The sequence below is a fragment of the Arachis hypogaea genome, chromosome 3 (genome assembly GCF_003086295.3).
Source record: "Arachis hypogaea cultivar Tifrunner chromosome 3, arahy.Tifrunner.gnm2.J5K5, whole genome shotgun sequence".
In the NCBI taxonomy this organism is placed as follows: Eukaryota; Viridiplantae; Streptophyta; class Magnoliopsida; order Fabales; family Fabaceae; genus Arachis; species Arachis hypogaea.
Window position 1 is genome coordinate 47,259,469 of NC_092038.1, and position 22,849 is coordinate 47,282,317.

Genomic DNA, 22,849 nt, shown 5'->3' on the forward strand with positions numbered 1-22,849 from the left:
TGACGCGAATGCGTGGACGACGCGCACGCGTGGTACGAAAAACGCTGAGTGACGCGATCGCATGGACGACGCGGACGCATGATTAAAGTCAGGAAACATGCAGAGACTCGAGGAGGACCAGAGATGAGATCATAATTCAATTTTAGGTTTTAGATGTAGTTTTTAGAGAGAGAGGTTCTCTCCTCTCTCTTAGGATTTAGGATTAGGATTCCTCTTAAAGGATTTAGGATTTATTATTATTTCAACTTACAATTCTTCTGAGCTCCAGGTTTAATATTCCTTTATTTTGACTTCTCTTATTTTTAATTATATATGTTGCCAATTTGGCTTAATGACATTCATGTTAGGATTTTCTTTAATTAATATAATTTGAGGTATTTCAGACTTATGATTGTTTTCTCTAATTTATGTTATTGATGCTTGGGCTCTATCCAAATTATTTTCATTCAAGTAGATTTTATTCCCTTTTGGCTTTGGTTGATTAATTGGTAACTCTTGAGTTGTCAAACTCATTGTTGACTGAAAATTAGAATTCTTCAAGAATTAACTCGAGTTCCAATAACTCTAGTCTTTTCCAAGGAAAGACTAGGACCTGAGGAATCAAACTTATTCCATCCACTTGACTTACCTTCATAGTTTGAGGTTAACTTAGTGGGAGAAAAATCCAATTCTCATCACAATTGATAAAGATAATTGGGATAGGACTTTCAGTTTTCATACCTTGCCAAGAGTTTCATTAGTTATTAATTTATTAATTCTTGCAATCTATTTCTCTTGCTTAAAACCTTTTTCAAACCCAAACACTGTTTTTCCATAACCAATAATAAGAACACCTCCCTGCACTTCCTTGAGAAGATGACCCGAGGTTCAAATACTTCGGTTATCAATTTATTTAGGGATTTGTTACTTGTGACAACCAAAACATTTGTACGAAGGGATTTTCTGTTGGTTTAGAATCTATACTCACAACGCGACTATATTTTTACAAAATTCTTTACTAGCAAAAATCCTAACGTCAAAATGGCGCCGTTGCCGGGGAATTGCAAACGTGTGCCTTATTATTGGTTATTGTAAATATTTTTCTTTTACTTATTTATTTGTTTTTTGTTTCTCTTCCCCCTTTATTTCTGATAACTACTATGAATTCTCATCCCTCTCGCTTTGAGTTTGGTTCTAATTTTGTTGCAAGGAATGGAAGCTATAACAGGACTATGCATCAAGGTCTAAGCAATCAAAGATGGATGGAGCCACGAGGATCTGATCACCCCTTTAGGCAACAACACCCTCCTAGATATCATGGACAGAGACCATTCTACAATGCATACCCAACTGATAGATTTGGTGGACCACCTTGTAGCTACCAACAAGCCCCAACCTATGCTCAGAGACCCTTTCAACATAACCTTAACCCACCATACTCACAAGCTTCTTTTCACCATTCACCACCATATGATCCTTATCCACCTCAACACCAATCCAATTACTCCCAAGAACCACCACTCCCCTATACACCATGTTCACATTCATCGAGCCAAGAATCACAGGTTCGCTTCAAAGAATCAGTAAACCAATTTAATGCAACCCTTCATCAACTGGAGCAAGCAATAAATCAATTATCTTCCAGACGTTCAGCCCCTCAACAGACTCCCATGGCTTCATGTGGAGAATCCAATGAAGAACGCAGCACAAAGAAGACGCTAGAAACTCCAGTGGACAGCATAAAGCATAACTTCGTACTAGAATAAGTAGAGGACGCTGTCATTATAGAAGAAGAAGAATTGGTTGAAGATTTAGGAGATGCTGAACCTCCGCAGGAATCCAGAGTTGTGGAGAATTTCGTCGACGACGTTACAATTGATGCAAATGAGGATAGTGCACAACCCCCAATGCAGATATATTATGAAGAACTAGACCGAATAACCCAAGACGTATGTTTTCTTGATGATGATAGTCACAAGTCAAGTTCTCCTGGTAATGAACTTGCATCCGCAAGTGAATTCTTTGAGACAGAAGAATCTTCCCCAAGTGAATACGAAGATGATGCAGAGGTCGACTTTTCTCAACCTCCCAATTATGACTCAAGTGATGAGGAAGATATTGGTGACTTTGATCAAGACATGGTTGAAATGGAAGAAATTTGCCAAGAAGTGGAGGAATTTACAGAAGACCACAAGGGAGTAGAGCTTGCAGAACCACTGAAAACACTGATCCCAAGGCCACCACCACCCCACTTCAACTTCAAGTGGGTAAAATCCTTTACTTTTATCTTTACTTTTCCACTTGAATATGGTTTACTTGAAACAGATGGCCAGCTTAGAGCTCTTTACGGCTTTAAGAGCAAAAGGGAAATGATTCGCACTCAGAGATGGTATGCAAGATTCAATGAGGCTTCGCACTTCAATTTAAGGTGCAAGGATTGGTGTCAAGCTCAATTGAAAGGATCTCAGAAGCTGTTTGGTCACTGCAGTGAGAATTCAGACTACTCACCACCCGGCTGGAAAGATGTAGATCAAGACAAAGATGGGTGTAGAAGAAAAGTTTGGAATCCTGGAGTCTGTTCTAATATTCAACACCCCGGGATCCTTGAAGCCTGTTTGAACTCACCTAAGGGCTTTACGTACTTTGTTTGGGACCCCTGAGGATGTTGGCATTCCAAACACTAGTGGAGATTTCTGGACGAATTCAAGCACAAGCCACCATAGCAGGAAGCTCATCAAATATCCAACTTAAGGACTTTAACTAAAAGTGCTAGGTGGGAGACAACCCACCACGGTATTATCGTTCCTCTTTCAGTTTTAATTCTAGTCTATTTTGTTTGTTTTTGGAATCATTCATACTTGCATAGCATTCATATTAAGCATTGCATTCTGCATACTACATTATAAAAAAAATTTCGCACACGACGCGACAGCGTCGCTGACGCGTCCGAGTCGCAGGTGCATTAGGGAGAAAAGAAAAGTGAACAGAGAGTCACGCGAAAGCGCGGCTGGAGGCATGTCTTTGGCACAAATTGATCCACGCGACCGCGTTGCTGACGCGTCCGCGTCATGTGGGAAAGATGCCTCCCACGCGTCCGCGTCACCCACGCGAACGCGTGCCCTGAAATCGATGTAAAAAGGGTGTATGGCCGAAAGTTGGGCTAGAATTGGGCTGGACTCGTGCTAGAAGCACCAGCCCTACCACGCGTACGCGTGCCCCACGCATCCGCGCCATTTTCAAAATTAGGCCATCCACGCGATCGCGTCACCTACGCGACTGCGTCACCCAAAAATTTGGCAATTTGCATATTAAACAGAGAGTTGTGCGTGCGCGAGGCTGCACTCGCGCCAATAGCACAAATCAGGTCACGCGATCGCGTGATCCACGCGTCTGCGTCACCTGAAAATTATCACACACCACACGATTGCGTGATCCACGCGTCCGCGTCGCCTGCGCCGTACAACTTATCATGATCAGCCAAATATCTTATCTTTTCTTCCCCAAATCTAATTCTTTTCTTTCCCTTCTTATTTCTTTCTTCCTTCCTTTCTTTTTCTTTCTTTTTTCTTTTAATTGGTGTTGGAAATTTATTTGGGTCATTATTTTGCTTGTGGATTGTTAAGAAATTGTTTGACAATTATATATCATTTTTTTAAGGGTGCTTGCATGTTCAATTTCATACTTTCCATACCTTAGTTAATATGCATGCTTTGTGTTTGTGAAAAAGCCTGTATGGCATTGTGCATTCTTAATTATTCTATCCTTCTACTCTAATGCCTGTTTTTCACAAAACCCTTTTCAATATTTTATTAATTAAATATAATTATCAATACAAACGTTATTGTTAGTTTCTCACGACTAATAATACATTAAGGCTTTTAATGCTTAATTTACACTACTCATGCCTTTGCCAGCATGCCAATAAACATCTTGCATCTAACTGCCTCAATTTATCATGCCCTGTTTCCATTGTTGTCCTAATTTCATGGAGTCGCGACCATGTGTTAACGACATTCTTCTTTATTTTGGCATGATTATTACTCGTACTGCCCTCTCCCTTGCTCTATACCCTTGACTTCATGTCCCTTTCTCTTCTCTCTTTTCAGGATGGCCACCAGGAAGAGTAAAGAGAAAAACTCTACAACGAGCACCGGCTGAGAAACCACAACCCCCGCCCACCTGCACATCTTTGTATGCACCGAGGACGGTGCAATCTTTAAGTGTGAGGAGGTCGATACCGATCTCCACGGGTGAGTTAGTCCCTTCTCAACACCAATTTTTGTTTTTTATTGTTGCAATTGCATGTTTGATTGCATGTCTGTTTTATTTCTTGCATATTTTACCACTTGGTTGAAGTAATATTTTCTTTTTCAAGAAAATTTTTTATAGTATTTCACTAATTTGAATAAAACTTTTTGAAAAACTTGTATGAAGAAATATTATTTTGGAACATGGTTTAAAGCTCGAACACACAAAACCAGTGAGATTTTGAGCCTATTTGATTGGTTGCATTCTATCAAACAATATTTTATTTTTGGTGTGTGTTATTCTCTCTAAAATTGTAATCTTTGTCTTGCTTAATTCTATATTTCTATTATTTGATGTATGCATGCACTTATATGATTGAGGCCTTGTTTCACTAAGCTACATACCCATATGGCCTTACCCTTCCATTATCCTTTGCAAACCAATTTGAGCCTATTTTACCCATTTGTTCTTTACTTTAGCTCATTACTAACTCTAGGCGAAAAACAATAATATCCTTAATTTGAATCCTTAGTTAGCTTAGACTAGTAAAAGTGGTCACGATTTAAGTGTGGGGAAGTTGGATTTGAAAATATTTGGTTTGAGTAATTGGGTGTTGTATATTTTAGTAAAAATGTGCAAAATAATAGTTGAGCACATATTATTGCATTCAATACTTTAATCATATGCATTGAGAAGAATAAAAGAAAAATAAAAAAAAAGAAAATAAGTGAAAAAGAAAATAAAAAAAGCAAATAATAAAAGGGGACAAAATGCCCCAAAGTAAGTGTTGGTATCAATGCATATGTACTGAACTCAAATTTAGGATGCATGAATATGTGGGAAACACAGTTAATGGGTAGTTATTGACTTTATATTACATGGATTGTCCTAAGTTAGGTGGAAAGTTTATATTAATTAAGGATTCAGATTTTAGTCCACTTGGCCAAATACAATCCTACCTTGACCCTAACCCCATTACAACCCTTAAAAGACCTCTTGATTTGTGTATTGGTGCATTAAATTTTTGTTGATTGTTAGATGAAGAGCAAGCTATAGAAAGCAAGATTAGTAGAGAATTGAGAGAATTGACACTAGACACTTGAGAGTTAGAATGATATACACTACCAGTAAGGGTTCAGTGCTTAATTCTATGTTCCCTACTTTCATGAGCTATCTTCTTCTTGCAAGTTATTTGTATTGTATTTTGTGGTTTGAATTAGTGAAATCCAGTTCATATTTATTCTTGAAGGATTTATTTACTTTTTCACCAAGTAGATAGAATCATTTTAGCATGTAGTTGCATTCACATTCATAGGTTGCATTGCATGAGTCTTGCCTTTCCCTACTCATTTATTTAGTCTCCTTGAGTTTAGCATGAGGACATGCTAATGTTTAAGTGTGGGGAGGTTGATAAACCACTATTTTATGGTTTATATTGTGTTTTATTGAGTAGTTTTATCAAGCTTTTCACCCACTTATTCATATGATTTGCATGTATTTACAATTCCTTCCTAAAAATATCCTATGATTAATAACTTGCATCCTAAGGACCATTTAGTTGTATATTTTTATCTTCCTTAGTACCATTTGATGCCGTGATCTGTATGTTAAGTGTTTCAGGCTTCATAGGGCAGGAATGGCGTAAGGAATAAAGAGGAAGCATGTAAAAATGGAAGGAACACAAGGAATTGAGCAGATGACCAGCGAAAAGTCACGCGATCGCATGGCTCACGCGACCGCGCGAAATGAAAGAAATCAGAGTGACCCGTTCGCGTGCCTGATGTGACCGCATGGATTGGAAGCTGCACGAACGACGCGAATGCGTGGACGACGCGCACGTGTGGTACAAAAAACGCTGAGTGACGCGATCGCATGGACGACGCGGACGCATGACGTGCGCGATCTGTAGAATTACAAAATTCTCTGGCAGAGATTCTGGGCCGCATTTCAACCCAGTTTTTAGCCCAGAAACACAGATTAAAGTCAGGAAACATACAGAGACTCGAGGAGGACCAGAGATGAGATCATAATTCAATTTTAGGTTTTAGATGTAGTTTTTAGAGAGAGAGGTTCTCTCCTCTCTCTTAGGATTTAGGATTAGGATTCCTCTTAAAGGATTTAGGATTTATTATTATTTCAACTTACAATTCTTCTGAGCTCCAGGTTTAATATTCCTTTATTTTGACTTCTCTTATTTTTAATTATATATGTTGCCAATTTGGCTTAATGACATTCATGTTAGGATTTTCTTTAATTAATATAATTTGAGGTATTTCAGACTTATGATTGTTTTCTCTAATTTATGTTATTGATGCTTGGGCTCTATCCAAATTATTTTCATTCAAGTAGATTTTATTCCCTTTTGGCTTTGGTTGATTAATTGGTAACTCTTGAGTTGTCAAACTCATTGTTGACTGAAAATTAGAATTCTTCAAGAATTAACTCGAGTTCCAATAACTCTAGTCTTTTCCAAGGAAAGACTAGGACCTGAGGAATCAAACTTATTCCATCCACTTGACTTACCTTCATAGTTTGAGGTTAACTTAGTGGGAGAAAAATCCAATTCTCATCACAATTGATAAAGATAATTGGGATAGGACTTTCAGTTTTCATACCTTGCCAAGAGTTTCATTAGTTATTAATTTATTAATTCTTGCAATCTATTTCTCTTGCTTAAAACCTTTTTCAAACCCAAACACTGTTTTTCCATAACCAATAATAAGAACACCTCCCTGCACTTCCTTGAGAAGATGACCCGAGGTTCAAATACTTCGGTTATCAATTTATTTAGGGATTTGTTACTTGTGACAACCAAAACATTTGTACGAAGGGATTTTCTATTGGTTTAGAATCTATACTCACAACGCGACTATATTTTTACAAAATTCTTTACTAGCAAAAATTCTAACGTCAATTCCCTCACTTTATAGCCTCTAATATGTGTTTTCTGGGCTTGGATTTAGACCGAAAAAGGGTTCAAAAATCGCTGGGGGTGACTTTTGCAATTTTTTGCACGTGGCATATGTCACGCGTTCGCTGGGTCACACGTGCGCCTCATATGGAGTTTTTTCCTTTCCACGCGTCCGCGTTAGTCATGTGTTCGCGTCATCCATGCGTACGCGTCGATGCCATTTTGTGCGAGGCACGCGTTCGCGTCGTCCATGCGTACACGTCGCTGCAATTTCTTCAAAAACTCCATTTTGTGCGTTCCTTCCATTTTTGCATGTTTCCTTTCTGTCCTCTAAGCCATTCCTGCCCTATAAAGCCTGAAAATACTCAACACACGGATCACGGCATCGAATGGTAATAAAGGATAATTAAAATTAACATTTTTAAAGCATAGGAAACATGTTTTCACATACATCATAAAATAAGGAAGGAATTGTAAAATCATGCAATTCATATGAATAAGTGGGTGAAGAATTGATAAAAACCACTTAAATTAGCACAAGATAAACCATAAAATAGTGGTTTATTAATCTCCCCACACTTAAACATTAGCATGTCCTCATGCTAAGCTCAAGAGAAGCTACAGGAGTGAAAAGGAATGGTAGAGAGTATGAAATGCAACCTATCTATGTGAATGCTACTTGATGAGCGGATATTTTATACGCTTTTTGGGGGTAATTTCATATAGTTTTTAGTATGTTTTACTTAGTTTTTATTATATTTTTATTAGTTTTTAAGAAAAATCCATATTTCTGGACTTTACTATGAGTTTGTGTATTTTTCTGTGATTTCAGGTATTTTCTGGCTGAAATTGAGGGTTCTGAGCAAAAAATTGATTTAGGCTGAAAATGGACTGCTGATGTTGTTGGATTCTGACCTCTCTACACTCGGAATAAATTTTTTGGAGCTACAGGAGTCCAATTGGCGTGCTCTCAATTGGGCTGGAAAGTAGACATCCAGGGCTTTCCAGCCATATATAATAGTCCATACTTTGGTCGAAGAAAAATGATGTAAACTGGCGTTAAACACCAGCTCCATGTTGCATTCTGGCGTCCAGCGCCAGAAACAAGTTGCAAAGTGGAGTTAAACGCCCAAAACAGGTTACAAACTGGCGTTTAACTCCAGAAAAAGCCCAAGCACATGGATAGCTCAAAGCTCAGCCCCAGCACACACCAAATGGGCCTCATAAGTGGATTTCTGCACTATCTATCTCAGTTTACTTATTTTATGTAAACCGAGGTTACTAGTTTAGTATTTAAACAACTTTTAGAGAATTATTTTGCATCTCATGACATTTTTAGATCTGAATTTTATACTCTTTGACGGCATGAGTCTCTAAACTCCATTGTTGGGGGTGAGGAGCTCTGCAGCGTCTCGATGAATTAATACAATCACTTATATTTCTCCATTCAAATATGCGTCTTCCTATCTAAGATGTTCATTCACGCTTAATTATGGAGAAGGTGATGATCCGTGACATTCATCACCTTCCTCAATCCATGAACGTGTATCTGACAACCACCTCCATTCTACATCAGATTGAATGAATATCTCTTAGATTCCTTAATCAGAATCTTCGTGGTATAAGCTGGATTGATGGCGGCATTCATGAGAATCCGAAAAGTCTAAACCTTGTCTGTGGCATTCCGAGTAGGATTCTGTGATTGGATGACTGTGACGAGCTTCAAACTCGCGAGTGTTGGGCATGATGACAAACGCAAAAGAATCAATGGATTCTATTCCAACATGATCGAGAACCAACAGATGATTAGTCGTGCTGTGACAGAGCATTTGGACTATTTTCACTGAGAGGATGAGAAGTAGCCATTGACAACGGTGACACCTTACAGAGAGCTTGCCATGAAAGGAACTTTGCACTTTTGCATTGAGTTGAATATTACATTACAGGAATTCAGAAGACAAAGCATCTCCAAAACCCCAACATATTCTCCATTACTGCACAACAAGTAATTATTTCACGCTCTTTTATTTTTTCTAATAATTCAAACTGATAATTATAATTGATATCCTGACTAAGAATAATAAAATAAACATAGCTTGCTTCAAACCAACAATCTCCGTGGGATCGACCCTTACTCATGTAAGGTATTACTTGGACGACCCAGTGCACTTGCTGGTTAGTGGTACGAAATCATAAGAAATCTTGATTTTGATATTGGGATTAAAATTTCGTGCATCAAGTTTTTGGCACCGTTGTCGGGGATTGTTCGAGTTTGAACAACTAAAGGTCTATTTTATTGCTTAGATTAGGAATAATTTATTTTTGTTGCTATAGAGTCATTAAATTCTGAGTCCTTTATTCCCTTTTCAAAAATTTTTCAAAAATATTATTTTTCTTTATCAAATTTTTAATTTTTCATGAGTTTAGTGTTTTGTTCTAAGTTTGGTGTCAATTACATATTTTATATTTTCCCTTTAAATTTTTGAATTTGTGCTCTTTGATCTTCAAGTTGTTCTTGTTGATTTTTCTTGTTGGTCTTTAATTTTTCTTGTTCTGTGTCTTTTCTCGCTTTGCTTGTGTTTTTCCAAAGCATTAGTCTTCCAAAAGGAATATAACTATTCAAAACAAGTGTACATTTACTGCCCAATTGGCTAGAGCATTGGTCTATGTTCTTGGTAATTGGGTATCTTCTTTTTAAAATTCTTTTTAAAAATAATTTTTCTTTGGTTAAATCTTGTGTCAAGTCTTTAAGTTTGGTGTTTTCTTGTTATTTTTTCTTTCAATTTTTGAAAATTTTGTTTTGATTTTTTAAAAAAATTTTAGTTTCGTGTCTTTTACATGTTCTTGTGTTCTTTAAATTTCTTGAGTCTTGTTCTTTATGTTCTTGTTAGTATTCAAAGTGTTCTTGAGCCTTCCTTGTGTTTGATCTTAAAATTTTTAAGTTTGGTGTTCCTTTGTATTTCCCTCCAAAAATTTTCGAAAACAAGGGGAATTAGATCTAAAAATTTTAAGTCTTGTGTCTTTTACTTGTTTTTCTCTTTCATCATAAAATTCAAAAAACATATATTTTTTTTCTTATCTCTTTACTATATTTTCGAAATTTTACACAAAAAATTCAGATTTTAATTTTAAAATTATTTATCTTATCTTATCTTAATTTTAAAATTCAAAAATCAAATCTTTTCAAAATAAAAAAATCATATCCTTTTCAAAATCTTATCTTATCTTATTTCAAATTTAAAATTTCAACTTTCAAAATTTCAAAAATTAAAATTTTAAATTTCAAAATTCAATTTTAAAATTCAAATTTTAAATTTCAAAATTTAAATTTCAAAATTTAAAACCTTTTCAAATTCAAATCTTTTTCAAATCTTTATCTTATCTTGTTTCAATTTAAAAAAAATATTCAAATTTTAAATTTCAAAAACCAAATTGCAAAATTTAAAATTTAAAAATTTAATTTTCAAAATTAAAAAAATTTTAAAATCTTTTTAATTTTAAACTTATCTTTTCTTAATTGTCTTATCTTATCTTTCCTAACTTAGCTTTCTTTAAATTTTAAAATCAAATCTTTTTCGAATCTTTTTAATTTCTTGTTTTATCTTTTTTTTTATCTCTTTTCTAATTTTAAATTTTAATTTCAAATCTTTTTTTATCTTATCTCTCATCTTATTTTAAATTCAAATCTTTTTCTTAACCACTTCTCTTATCTCTCCTTTTTCAAAACTACGTAACTAACTTTTCTCTCTCAATTTTCAAAAATTCTTTTCCTCTTCTCTCTCTTCTCTTTTCGAAATTTAACAATTAAATTTTAAATCCTTTTTAAATTAATTAATTTTAATTTCAGTTTAATTTTAAAAAATAAATAAAAAATAAAAAATAATAAAAAAATAAATAATAAAAAATATTCCAATTCACAACATCTCCCTTTCTCCATCATGGACCTAAGTGGAAATGAACAGTCCAGAAGGACTCTAGGGTCATATGCTAACCCCACTACTGCTTCATATGGGAGTAGTATATGTATACCTTCCATCGGAGTCAGTAGTTTTGAGTTGAATCCTCAGCTCATCATCATGGTGCAGCAAAGTTGCCAGTATTCCGGTCTTCCACAGGAAGAACTTATAGAGTTTCTGGCACAATTTTTACAAATTGCTGACACAGTACATGATAAGGAGGTAGATCAGGATGTCTACAGATTATTACTGTTTCCATTTGCTGTAAAAGATCAAGCCAAGAGGTGGTTAAATAACCAATCTAAGGCTAGCATAAAGACATGGAAACAGCTGTCAGAAAAATTCCTGAATTAGTATTTCCCTCCAAAAAGGATGACACAGCTAAGGCTGGACATCCAAGGCTTTAAACAAGGAGATAATGAATCTCTTTATGATGCCTGGGAGAGATACAGAGAGATGCTAAGGAAATGTCCCTCTGAAATGTTTTCAGAGTGGGTGCAGTTAGACATCTTCTACTATGAGCTTACAGAAAGAACTCAGATTTCTCTAGACCACTCAGCTGGTGGATCTATACATATGAGAAAGACGATTGAAGAAGCTCAAGAGCTCATTGATATAGTTGTTAGAAATCAGCATCTGTACCTAAGCAGTGAATCTTCCATCAATGAAGAGGCTAAAACAGTAACGGCTGAACTCAGTCCTGCAGATCAAGCTGCTGAATTCAATCAGCAATTAGATTTTCTAACAAAACAGTTAGCCGAATTCAAGGAGATACTACAAGAAACAAGAATGGCTAATATGAATATGGAAGCACAGTTGAAGCAAACAGAACATCAGTTATCAAAACAAATAACAGAAGAATGCCAAGCAGTTCAATTAAGAGGTGGAAAAACATTAAATACCTCACTTCAAGGTAGCAGGAAGCCAAGAAATGAGCAAACCACCCAAAATCCATCTGAGGACAGTCAGAGCCCAGAGAGGAATAACTCTGGCGCTCAAACGCCTGAAAATGGGTAGAAAGCTGGCGCTGAATGCTCATACCATGCCCAGTCATGGCATTCAATGCCAGAAACAAGCAATGAATCGGCGTTGAACGCCCAAAGGAAGCATAGTTCTGGTGTTCAGACGCCAGAAACAGGCAAGGAGCTGGCGTCTAACGCCACTCCAGCTTCCACCCCTGGCATTCAAACACCAGTGGGAGATCAGACACACACAAGTGCTGATAGCAACCCCTCTAAAAAGGCTTCTCAACCCACATATGTAGGCAATAAACCTACAACAACTAAGGTTGAGGAATATAAAGCCAAAATGTCTTATCCTCAGAAACTCCGCCAAGCAGAACAAGATAAGCAATTTGCCCGTTTTGCAGACTATCTCAGGACTCTTGAAATAAAGATTCCGTTTGCAGAGGCACTTGAGCAAATACCCTCTTATGCTAAGTTCATGAAAGAGATCTTAAGTCATAAGAAGGATTGGAGGGAAACTGAGAAAGTTTACCTCACTGAAGAATGCAGTGCAGTCATTCTGAAAAGCTTACCTGAGAAGCTTAAAGATCCGGGAAGCTTTATGATACCATGCACATTAGAAGGTACTTATACCAAGCAAGCTTTATGTGATCTTGGGGCAAGTATTAATATAATACCTGCAGCTACTATCAAAAAGTTTGGGTTGACTGATGAAGTTAAACCAACCCGGATATGTCTCCAACTTGCTGATGGCTCCATTAAATACCCATCAGGCGTGATTGAAGACATGATTGTCAAGGTTGGGCCATTTTCCTTTCCCACTGACTTTGTGGTGTTGGAAATGGAGGAGCACAAGAGTGCAACTCTCATTCTGGGAAGACCTTTCCTAGCAATTGGCCGAACCCTCATTGATGTTCAAAAAGGGGAAGTAACCCTGAGAGTCAATGAGGACGAGTTCAAGTTGAATGTTGTCAAAGCCATGCAGCATCCAGACACCCAAAATGACTGCATGAGCATTGATATTATTGACTCTCTGGTAAAAGAGGTTAATATGGCTGAGAGTCTCGAATCAGAGCTAGAGAATATCTTTAAAGATGTTCAGCCTGATCTAGAGAAACCAGAGAGAATAATAGAACCTCTGAAAATCCCTCAGGAAGAGGAGAAACCTCCCAAACCCGAGCTCAAACCATTACCACCATCCCTGAAATATGCATTTCTAGGAGAAGATGATACCTTTCCTATAATCGTAAGCTCTACCTTAGAGCAACAGGAAGAGGAAACACTAATTCAGGTGCTAAGGACACACAAGACAGCTCTTGGGTGGTCCATCAGTGATCTTAATGGCATTAGCCCAGCCAGATACATGCACAAGATCCTATTAGAGGGTGACGCTAAGCCAGTGGTTCAACCACAAAGGCGGCTGAATCTGGCCATGAAGGAGGTGGTGCAGAAAGAGGTCACTAAATTACTAGAGGCTGTGATTATTTATCCTATTTCTGATAGCCCCTGGGTAAGCCCTGTCCAAGTCGTCCCTAAGAAAGGTGGCATGACAGTTGTCCATAATGAAAAAAATGAACTGGTTCCTACAAGAACAGTTACAGGGTGGCGTATGTGTATTGATTACAGAAGGCTCAATACAGCCACCAGAAAGGATCATTTTCCTTTACCATTCATAGACCAGATGCTAGAAAGACTGGTAGGTCATGAATACTACTGCTTCCTGGATGGATATTCAGGTTATAATCAAATTGCAGTAGATCCCCAGGATCAAGAGAAAATAGCATTCACATGTCCATCCGGAGTATTTGCATACAGAAGGATGCCATTTGGTCTGTGCAATGCACCTGCAACCTTTCAAAGGTGCATGCTCTCTATTTTCTCTGATATGGTAGAAAATTTTTTGGAAGTCTTTGTGGATGACTTTTCAGTATTTGGAGACTCATTCAGCTCCTGTCTTGACCATCTAGCACTTGTTCTAAAGAGGTGTCAAGAGACTAACCTGGTCTTAAACTGGGAAAAATGTCACTTTATGGTGACTAAAGGCATTGTCCTTGGGCACAAAATTTCGAACAAAGGAATAGAGATGGATCAAGCTAAGGTAGAGGTAATTGAAAAATTATCACCACCTGCCAATGTTAAGGCAATCAGAAGCTTTCTAGGGCATGCAGGATTCTATAGGAGGTTTATAAAGGATTTTTCAAAAATCGCCAAACCTCTGAGTAATCTGCTAGCTGCTGACACGCCATTTATCTTTGATAAAGAGTGTCTGTAGGCGTTTGAGACCCTGAAAGCTAAGCTGGTCACAGCACCAGTCATTTCTGCACCAAACTGGGTATTACCATTTGAGCTAATGTGTGATGCCAGTGACCAAGTCATTGGTGCAGTATTAGGGCAGAGGCATGATAAACTTCTGCATGTCATTTATTATGCCAGCCGTGTTCTCAATGATGCACAGAAGAATTACACAACCACAGAAAAGGAATTACTTGCAGTGGTCTATGCCATTGACAAATTCAGATCCTATTTGGTGGGATCAAAAGTGATTATATACACTGACCATGCTGCTCTTAAATATCTACTCACAAAGCAGGATTCAAAACCCAGACTCATAAGATGGGTGTTGCTTCTGCAAGATTTTGATATAGAAATAAAAGACAGAAAAGGGACAGAGAACCAAGTGGCAGATCACCTGTCCCGAATAAAACCAATAGAAGGGGCATCCCTCCCTCTTACTGAGATCTCTGAAACCTTTTCGGATGAGCAACTCTTTGCCATTCAGGAAGTACCATGGTTTGCAGATATTGCCAACTATAAAGCTGCAAGGTTCATACCCAAGGAGTACAGTAGGGTGCAAAGGAAAAATTAATTTCTGATGCAAAGTACTATTTATGGGATGAACCATATCTCTTCAAGAGATGTGCAGACGGAATAATCCGAAGATGTGTGCCTATAGAAGAAGCGCAGAAGATCCTTTGGCATTGCCATGGATCACAATACGGAGGACATTTTGGAAGTGAGCGAACAGCCACTAAAGTCCTCCAATGTGGCTTCTATTGGCCTACTCTCTATAAGGACTCCCGAGAGTTTGTACGAAACTGTGATAGTTGCCAGAGAGCTGGTAATCTGCCTCGTGGTTACGCCATGCCTCTGCAAGGGATCTTAGAGATTGAGTTGTTTGATGTATGGGGTATTGACTTCATGGGGCCTTTCCCACCATTATACTCAAACACTTATATTCTGGTGGCAGTGGATTATGTATCCAAATGGGTGGAAGCTATTGCAACACCCACTAATGATACTAAGAATGTGCTAAAGTTCCTCCAAAAACACATCTTCAGTAGGTTTGGCGTCCCTAGAGCACTAATCAGTGATGGGGGCACTCATTTCTGCAACAAAAAGCTTTACTCTGCTATGGTTCGATATGGAATTACCAATAAGGTAGCAACTCCATACCATCCACAGACAAATGGTCAAGCTGGAGTCTCTAATAGAGAACTTAAAAGAATCCTGGAACGGACTGTAATAAACCGCAGAAAGGATTGGACAAGAAGCTTGGATGATGCTCTGTGGGCGTACAGAACAGCATTCAAGACTCCTATAGGGACCTCTCCATACCAACTTGTGTATAGAAAAGCCTGTCACTTGCCAGTGGAACTGGAACACAAGGCCTACTGGGCAACTAGATTCCTAAACCTTGATGCCAAGTTAGCTGGAGAGAAAAGATTGCTCCAGTTAAATGAGCTAGAGGAATTCAGACTCAATGCTTTCGAAAATGCAAAAATTTACAAGGAGAAAGCAAAAAGATGGCATGATAAGAAGCTGTCATCCAGAATCTTTGAACCAGGGCAGAAAGTTCTGCTATACAACTCTAGGCTCAAATTATTCCCTGGGAAATTGAAATCCCAGTGGAGGGGACCATATGTGATTATAGGTGTGTCACCATATGGATACATAGAGCTTCAGGATAATGATTCTGACAAAAAGTTCATTGTTAATGGACAGAGATTCAAACATTATCTTGAAAGCAATTTTGAGCACGAATGCTCAAAACTGAGGCTTGATTAAAGCTCAGTAATAGTCCAGCTAAAGACAATAAAGAAGCGCTTGTTGGGAGGCAACCCAGTCATGAGTTTATTTTATTTTATTTTATTTGTAATTTTAATTCTAAATTAGATAATATATTTCACTGAAGTTCACAGAGTTACAGAAGGATTCAAAGGATAAAACAGCAAAAAGAAGCTCACTGGTGCGAAAAAGCCAATAAGAGCTATTTTGGGCATTCAACGTTGGTGGACGAAATTGTGATCACTACAACTTCGCACAACTAACCAGCAAGTGTACTGGGTCGTCCAAGTAATAAACCTTACGCGAGTAAGGGTCGATCCCACAGAGATTGTTGGTATGAAGCAAGCTATGGTCACCTTGTAAATCTTAGTCAGGCAAACTCAAATGGTTATGAATGATGAATAAAACATAAAGATAAAGATAGAGATACTTATGTAATTCATTGGTGGGAATTTCAGATAAGCGTATGAAGATGCTTGTCCCTTCCGTCTCTCTGCTTTCCTACTGTCTTCATCCAATCCTTCTTACTCCTTTCCATGGCAAGCTGTATGCAAGGGTTTCACCGTTGTCAGTGGCTACCTCCCATCCTCTCAGTGGAAATGTTCAACGCACCCTGTCACGGCACGGCTATCCATCTGTCGGTTCTCAATCAGGCCGGAATAGAATCCAATGATTCTTTTGCGTCTGTCACTAACGCCCCGCCCTCAGGAGTTTGAAGCTCGTCACAGTCATTCAATCATCGAATCCTACTCAGAATACCACAGACAAGGTTTAGACCTTCCGGATTCTCTTGAATGCCGCCATCAGTTCTAGCTTATACCACGAAGATTCCGGTTAGAGAATCCAAGAGATATCCACCCAATCTAAGGTAGAACGGAGGTGGTTGTCAGGCACACGTTCATAGGTGAGAATGATGATGAGTGTCACGGATCATCACATTCATCAAGTTGAAGAACAAGTGATATCTTAGAACAAGAACAAGCGGAATTGAATAGAAGAACAATAGTAATTGCATTAATACTCGAGGTACAGCAGAGCTCCACACCTTAATCTATGGTGTGTAGAAACTCCACCGTTGAAAATACATAAGAACAAGGTCTAGGCATGGCCGAATGGCCAGCCTCCCAAAGTGATCAAAAGATCTAAAGATCAAAAGAATCCAAAGATCAGAAGATCAAAATACAATAGTAAAAGGTTCTATATATAGAGAACTAGTAGCCTAGGGTTTACAGAGATGAGTAAATGACATAAAAATCCACTTCCGGGCCCACTTGGTGTGTACTTGGGCTGACCATTGAAGCATTTTCGTGTAGAGACCCTTCTTGGAGTTAAACGCCAGCTTTGGTGCCAGTTTGGGCGTTTAACTCCCATCCTTGTGCCAGTTCCGGCGTTTAACGCTGGGAATTCTGAAGGTAACTTTGAACGCCGGTTTAGGCCATCAAATCTTGGGCAAAGTATGGACTATCATATATTTCTGGAAAGCCCAGGATGTCTACTTTTCAACGCCATTGAGAGCGCGCCAATTGGGCTTCTGTAGCTTCAGAAAATCCACTTCGAGTGCAAGGAGGTCAGAATCCAACAGCATCTGCAGTCCTTTTTAGTCTCTGAATCAGATTTTTGCTCAGGTCCCTCAATTTCAGCCAGAAAATACCTGAAATCACTGAAAAACACACAAACTCATAGTAAAGTCCAGAAAAGTGAATTTTAACTAAAAACTAATAAAAATATACTAAAAACTAACTAGATCATACTAAAAACATACTAAAAACAATGCCAAAAAGCGTACAAATTATCCGCTCATCACAACACCAAACTTAAACTATTGCTTGTCCTCAAGCAACTGAAAATCAAATAAGATAAAAAGAAGAGAATATACAATGAATTCCAAAAACATCTATGAAGATCAGTATTAATTAGATGAGCGGGGCTTTTAGCTTTTTGCCTCTGAACAGTTTTGGCATCTCACTCTATCCTTTGAAATTCAGAATGATTGGCTTCTTTAGGAACTCAGAATCCAGATAGTGTCATTGATTCTCCTAGTTAAGTATGATGATTCTTGAACACAGCTACTTATTGAGTCTTGGCCGTGGCCCAAAGCACTCTGTCTTCCAGTATTACCACCGGATACATACATGCCACAGACACATAATTGGGTGAACCTTTTCAGATTGTGACTCAGCTTTGCTAGAGTCCCCAATTAGAGGTGTCCAGGGTTCTTAAGCACACTCTTTTTGCCTTGGATCACAACTTTATTTCTTTCTTTTTCTCTCTATTTTTTTCTCTTTTTTCGAATTTTTTTTTGTATTCACTGCTTTTTCTTTCTTCAAGAATCATTTTTATGATTTTTCAGATCCTCAGTAACATGTCTCCTTTTTCATCATTCTTTCAAGAGCCAACATTCATGAACCACAAATTCAAAAGACATATGTACTATTTAAGCATACATTCAGAAGACAAAAGTATTGCCACCACATCAAAATAATTAAACTGTTATAAAATTCAAAATTCATGCAATTCTTCTCTTTTTCAATTAAAGAACGGGTCCACCTTAGTGATGGCGGCTTGTTCTTCCTCTTGAAGATCCTATGGAGTGCTTGAGCTCCTCAATGTCTCTTCCTTGTCTTTGTTGCTCCTCTCTCATGATTCTTTGATCTTCTCTAATTTCATGGAGGAGAATGGAATGTTCTTGGTGTTCCACCCTTAGTTGTCCCATGTTGGAACTCAATTCTCCTAGGGAGGTGTTTAGTTGCTCCCAATAGTTTTGTGGAGGAAAGTGCATCCCTTGAGGCATCTCAGGGATTTGATGATGAGAGGGGTCTCTTGTTTGCTCCATCCTCTTCTTAGTGATGGGCTTGTCCTCATCAATGGGGATGTCTCCCTCTATGTCAACTCCAACTGAATAACAGAGGTGACAAATGAGATGAGGAAAGGCTAACCTTGCCAAGGTAGAGGACTTGTCTGCCACCTTGTAAAGTTCTTAGGATATAACCTCATGAACTTCTATTTCTTCTCCAATCTTGATGCTATGAATCATGATAGCCCGGTCTATAGTAACTTCGGACCGGTTGCTAGTGGGAATGATTGAGCGTTGGATAAACTCCAACCATCCCCTAGCCACAGGCTTGAGGTCATGCCTTCTCAGTTGAATCGGCTTCCCTCTTGAATCTTTCTTCCATTGGGCGCCCTCTTCACAAATGACTGTGAGGACTTGGTCCAACCTTTGATCAAAGTTGACCCTTCTAGTGTAAGGGTGTTCATCTCCTTGCATCATGGGCAAGTTGAATGCCAACCTTACATTTTCCGAACTAAAATCCAAGTATTTCTCCCGAACCATGGTAAGCCAATTCTTTGGATCCGGGTTCACACTTTGATCATGGTTCTTGGTGATCCATGCATTGGCATAAAACTCTTGAACCATTAAGATTCTGACTTGTTGAATGGGGTTGGTGAGAACTTCCCAACCTCTTCTTCGGATCTCATGTCGGATCTCCGGATATTCACTCTTTTTGAGTTTGAAATGGACCTCGGGGATCACCTTCTTCAAGGCCACAACTTCATAGAAGTGGTCTTGATGCACCCTTGAGATGAATCTCTCCATCTCCCATGACTCGGAGGTGGAAGCTTTTGCCTTCCCTTTCCTCTTTCTAGAGGTTTCTCCGGCCTTGGATGCCATAAATGGTTATGGAAAAACAAAAAGCAATGCTTTTACCACACCAAACTTAAAAGGTTTGCTCGTCCTCGAGCAAAAGAAGAAAGAAGAGAGTAGAAGAAGAAGAAATAGAGGAGATTTTAATGGCCTTGTGGTTCGGCCAAAGGGAGAGAAAGAGTGTTTAGGTTGTGTGAAAATGAGGGAGTGAAGATGGGTTTATATAGGGGATGGGGGGAGGGTTATGGTTCGACCATGGGAGGGTGGGTTTGGGAGGGAAAGTGGTTTGAATTTGAATGGTGAGGTAGGTGGGGTTTTATGAAGGATGGATGTGAGTGGTGAAGAGAAAGATGGGATTTGATAGGTGAAGGGTTTTTGGGAAAGAGGTGTGGAGGTGATTGGTGAATGGGTGAAGAAGAGAGAGAGTGGTGGGGTAGGTGGGGATCCTGTGGGGTCCACAGATCCTGAGGTGTCAAGGAAAAGTCATCCCTGCACCAAGTGGCGAGCAAAATTGCTCTTTGTGCCAATTCTGGCGTTAAACGCCGGGCTGGTGCCCATTTCTGGCGTTTAACGCCAAGTTCTTGCCCTTTACTGGCGTTTAACGCCAGTCTGGTGCCCCTTTCTGGCGTTAAACACCCAGAATGGTGCCAGACTGGGCGTTAAACGCCCATCTGCTAGCCTTACTGGCGTTTAAACGCCAGCAGGTTCTTCCTCCAGGGTGTGCTATTTTTATTTCTGTTTTTCATTCTGTTTTTGCTTTTTCAATTGATTTTGTGACTTCTCATGATCATCAACCTACAGAAAACATAAAATAACAAAGGAAAAATAGATAAAATATAACATTGGGTTGCCTCCCAACAAGCGCTTCTTTAATGTCAGTAGCTTGACAGAGGGCTCTCATGGAGCCTCACAGATGCTCAGAGCAATGTTGGAACCTCCCAACACCAAACTTAGAGTTTGAATGTGGGGGTTCAACACCAAACTTAGAAGTTGGTTGTGGCCTCCCAACACCAAACTTAGAGTTTGAATGTGGGGGCTCTGTTTAGCTCTGTTTTGAGAGAAGCTCTTCATGCTTCCTCTCCGTGGTGACAGAGGGATATCCTTGAGCCTCAAACACAAAGGATTCTTCATTCACTTGAATGATCAATTCTCCTCTATCAACATCAATCATAGCCTTTGCTGTGGCTAGGAAGGGTCTGCCAAGGATGATGGATTCATCCATGCACTTCCCAGTCTCTAGGACTATGAAATCAGCAGGGATGTAATGGTCTTCAACCTTTACCAGAACATCCTCTACAAGTCCATGAGCTTGTTTTCTTGAATTGTCTGCCATCTCTAGTGAGATTTTTGCAGCTTGCACCTCAAAGATCCCTAGCTCTCCATTACAGAGAGAGGCATGAGGTTTACACTTGACCCTAGGTCACACAAGGCCTTCTTAAAGGTCATGGTGCCTATGGTACAAGGTATTGAAAACTTCCCAGGATCCTGTCTCTTTTGAGGCAGTTTCTGCCTAGACAAGTCATCCAGTTCTTTGGTGAGCAAAGGGGGTTCATCCTCCCAAGTCTCATTTCCAAATAACTTGTCATTTAGCTTCATGATTGCTCCAAGGTATTTAGCAACTTGCTCTTCAGTGACATACTCATCCTCTTCAGAGGAAGAATACTCATCAGAGCTCATGAATGGCAGAAGTAAGTCCAATGGAATCTCTATGGTCTCATTTTGAGCCTCAGATTCCCATGGTTCCTCATTTGGGAACTCATTGGAGGCCAGTGGACGTCCATTGAGGTCTTCCTCAGTGGCGTTCACTGCCTCTTCCTCCTCTCCAAATTCGGCCATGTTGATGGCTTTGCACTCTCCTTTTGGATTTTCTTCTGTATTACTTGGAAGAGTACTAGGAGGGAGTTCAGTAATTTTCTTGCTCAGCTGACCCACTTGTCTCTCCAAGTTTCTAATGGAGGACCTTGTTTCAGTCATGAAACTTTGAGTGGTTTTGATTAGATCAGAGACCATGGTTGCTAAGTCAGAGGTGTTCTGCTTAGAACTCTCTGTCTGTTGCTGAGAAGATGATAGAAAAGGCTTGCCATTGCTAAACCTGTTTCTTCCACCATTATTATTGTTGAAACCTTGTTGAGGTCTCTGTTGATCCTTCCATGAGAGATTTGGATGATTTCTCCATGAAGGATTATAGGTGTTTCCATAGGGTTCTCCCATGTAATTCACCTCTTCCATTGAAGGGTTCTCAGGATCATAAGCTTCTTCTTCAGATGAAGCTTCCTTAGTACTGCCTGGTGCATTTTTCATTCCAGACAGACTTTGAGAAATCATATTGACTTGCTGAGTCAATATTTTGTTCTGTGCCAATATGGCATTCAGAGTATCAATCTCAAGAACTCCTTTCTTCTGATTCGTCCCATTGTTCACAGGATTCCTTTCAGAAGTGTACATGAATTGGTTATTTGCAACCATTTCAATCAGCTCTTGAGCTTCTGTAGGCGTCTTCTTCAGATGAAGAGATCCTCCAGCAGAGCTATCCAAAGACATCTTGGATAGTTCAGAGAGACCATCATAGAAAATACCTATGATGCTCCATTCAGAAAGCATATCAGAGGGACACTTTCTGATTAATTGTTTGTATCTTTCCCAAGCTTCATAGAGGGATTCTCCTTCCTTCTGTCTGAAGGTTTGGACTTCCACTCTAAGCTTACTCAATTTTTGAGGTGGAAAGAACTTTGCCAAGAAGGCATTGACTAGCTTTTCCCAAGAGTTCAGGCTTTCTTTAGGTTGTGAGTCCAACCATATTCTAGCTCTGTCTCTTACAGCAAAAGGGAATAGCATAAGTCTGTAGACCTCAGGGTCAACCCCATTAGTCTCGACAGTGTCACAGATTTGCAAGAACTCAGCTAAGAACTGATGAGGATCTTCCAATGGAAGTCCATGGAACTTGCAATTCTGTTGCATTAGAGAAACTAATTGAGGCTTAAGCTCAAAGTTGTTTGCTCCAATGGCAGGGATAGAGATGCTTCTCCCATAGAAGTCGGGAGTAGGTGCAGTAAAGTCACCCAGCACCTTCCTTGCATTG

The 22,849-nt window shown here is 39.0% G+C and overlaps 1 non-coding gene across 1 annotated transcript; it reads left to right on the plus strand.

Annotated features, from left to right (window-relative positions):
* The first annotated feature begins 22,365 nt into the window (after window positions 1–22,365).
* Window positions 22,366–22,473, plus strand: LOC112793125 (small nucleolar RNA R71). The gene has a single exon (XR_003197834.1). It is a non-coding gene; the product is annotated as a small nucleolar RNA R71 (small nucleolar RNA).
* Window positions 22,474–22,849: the final 376 nt, after the last annotated feature.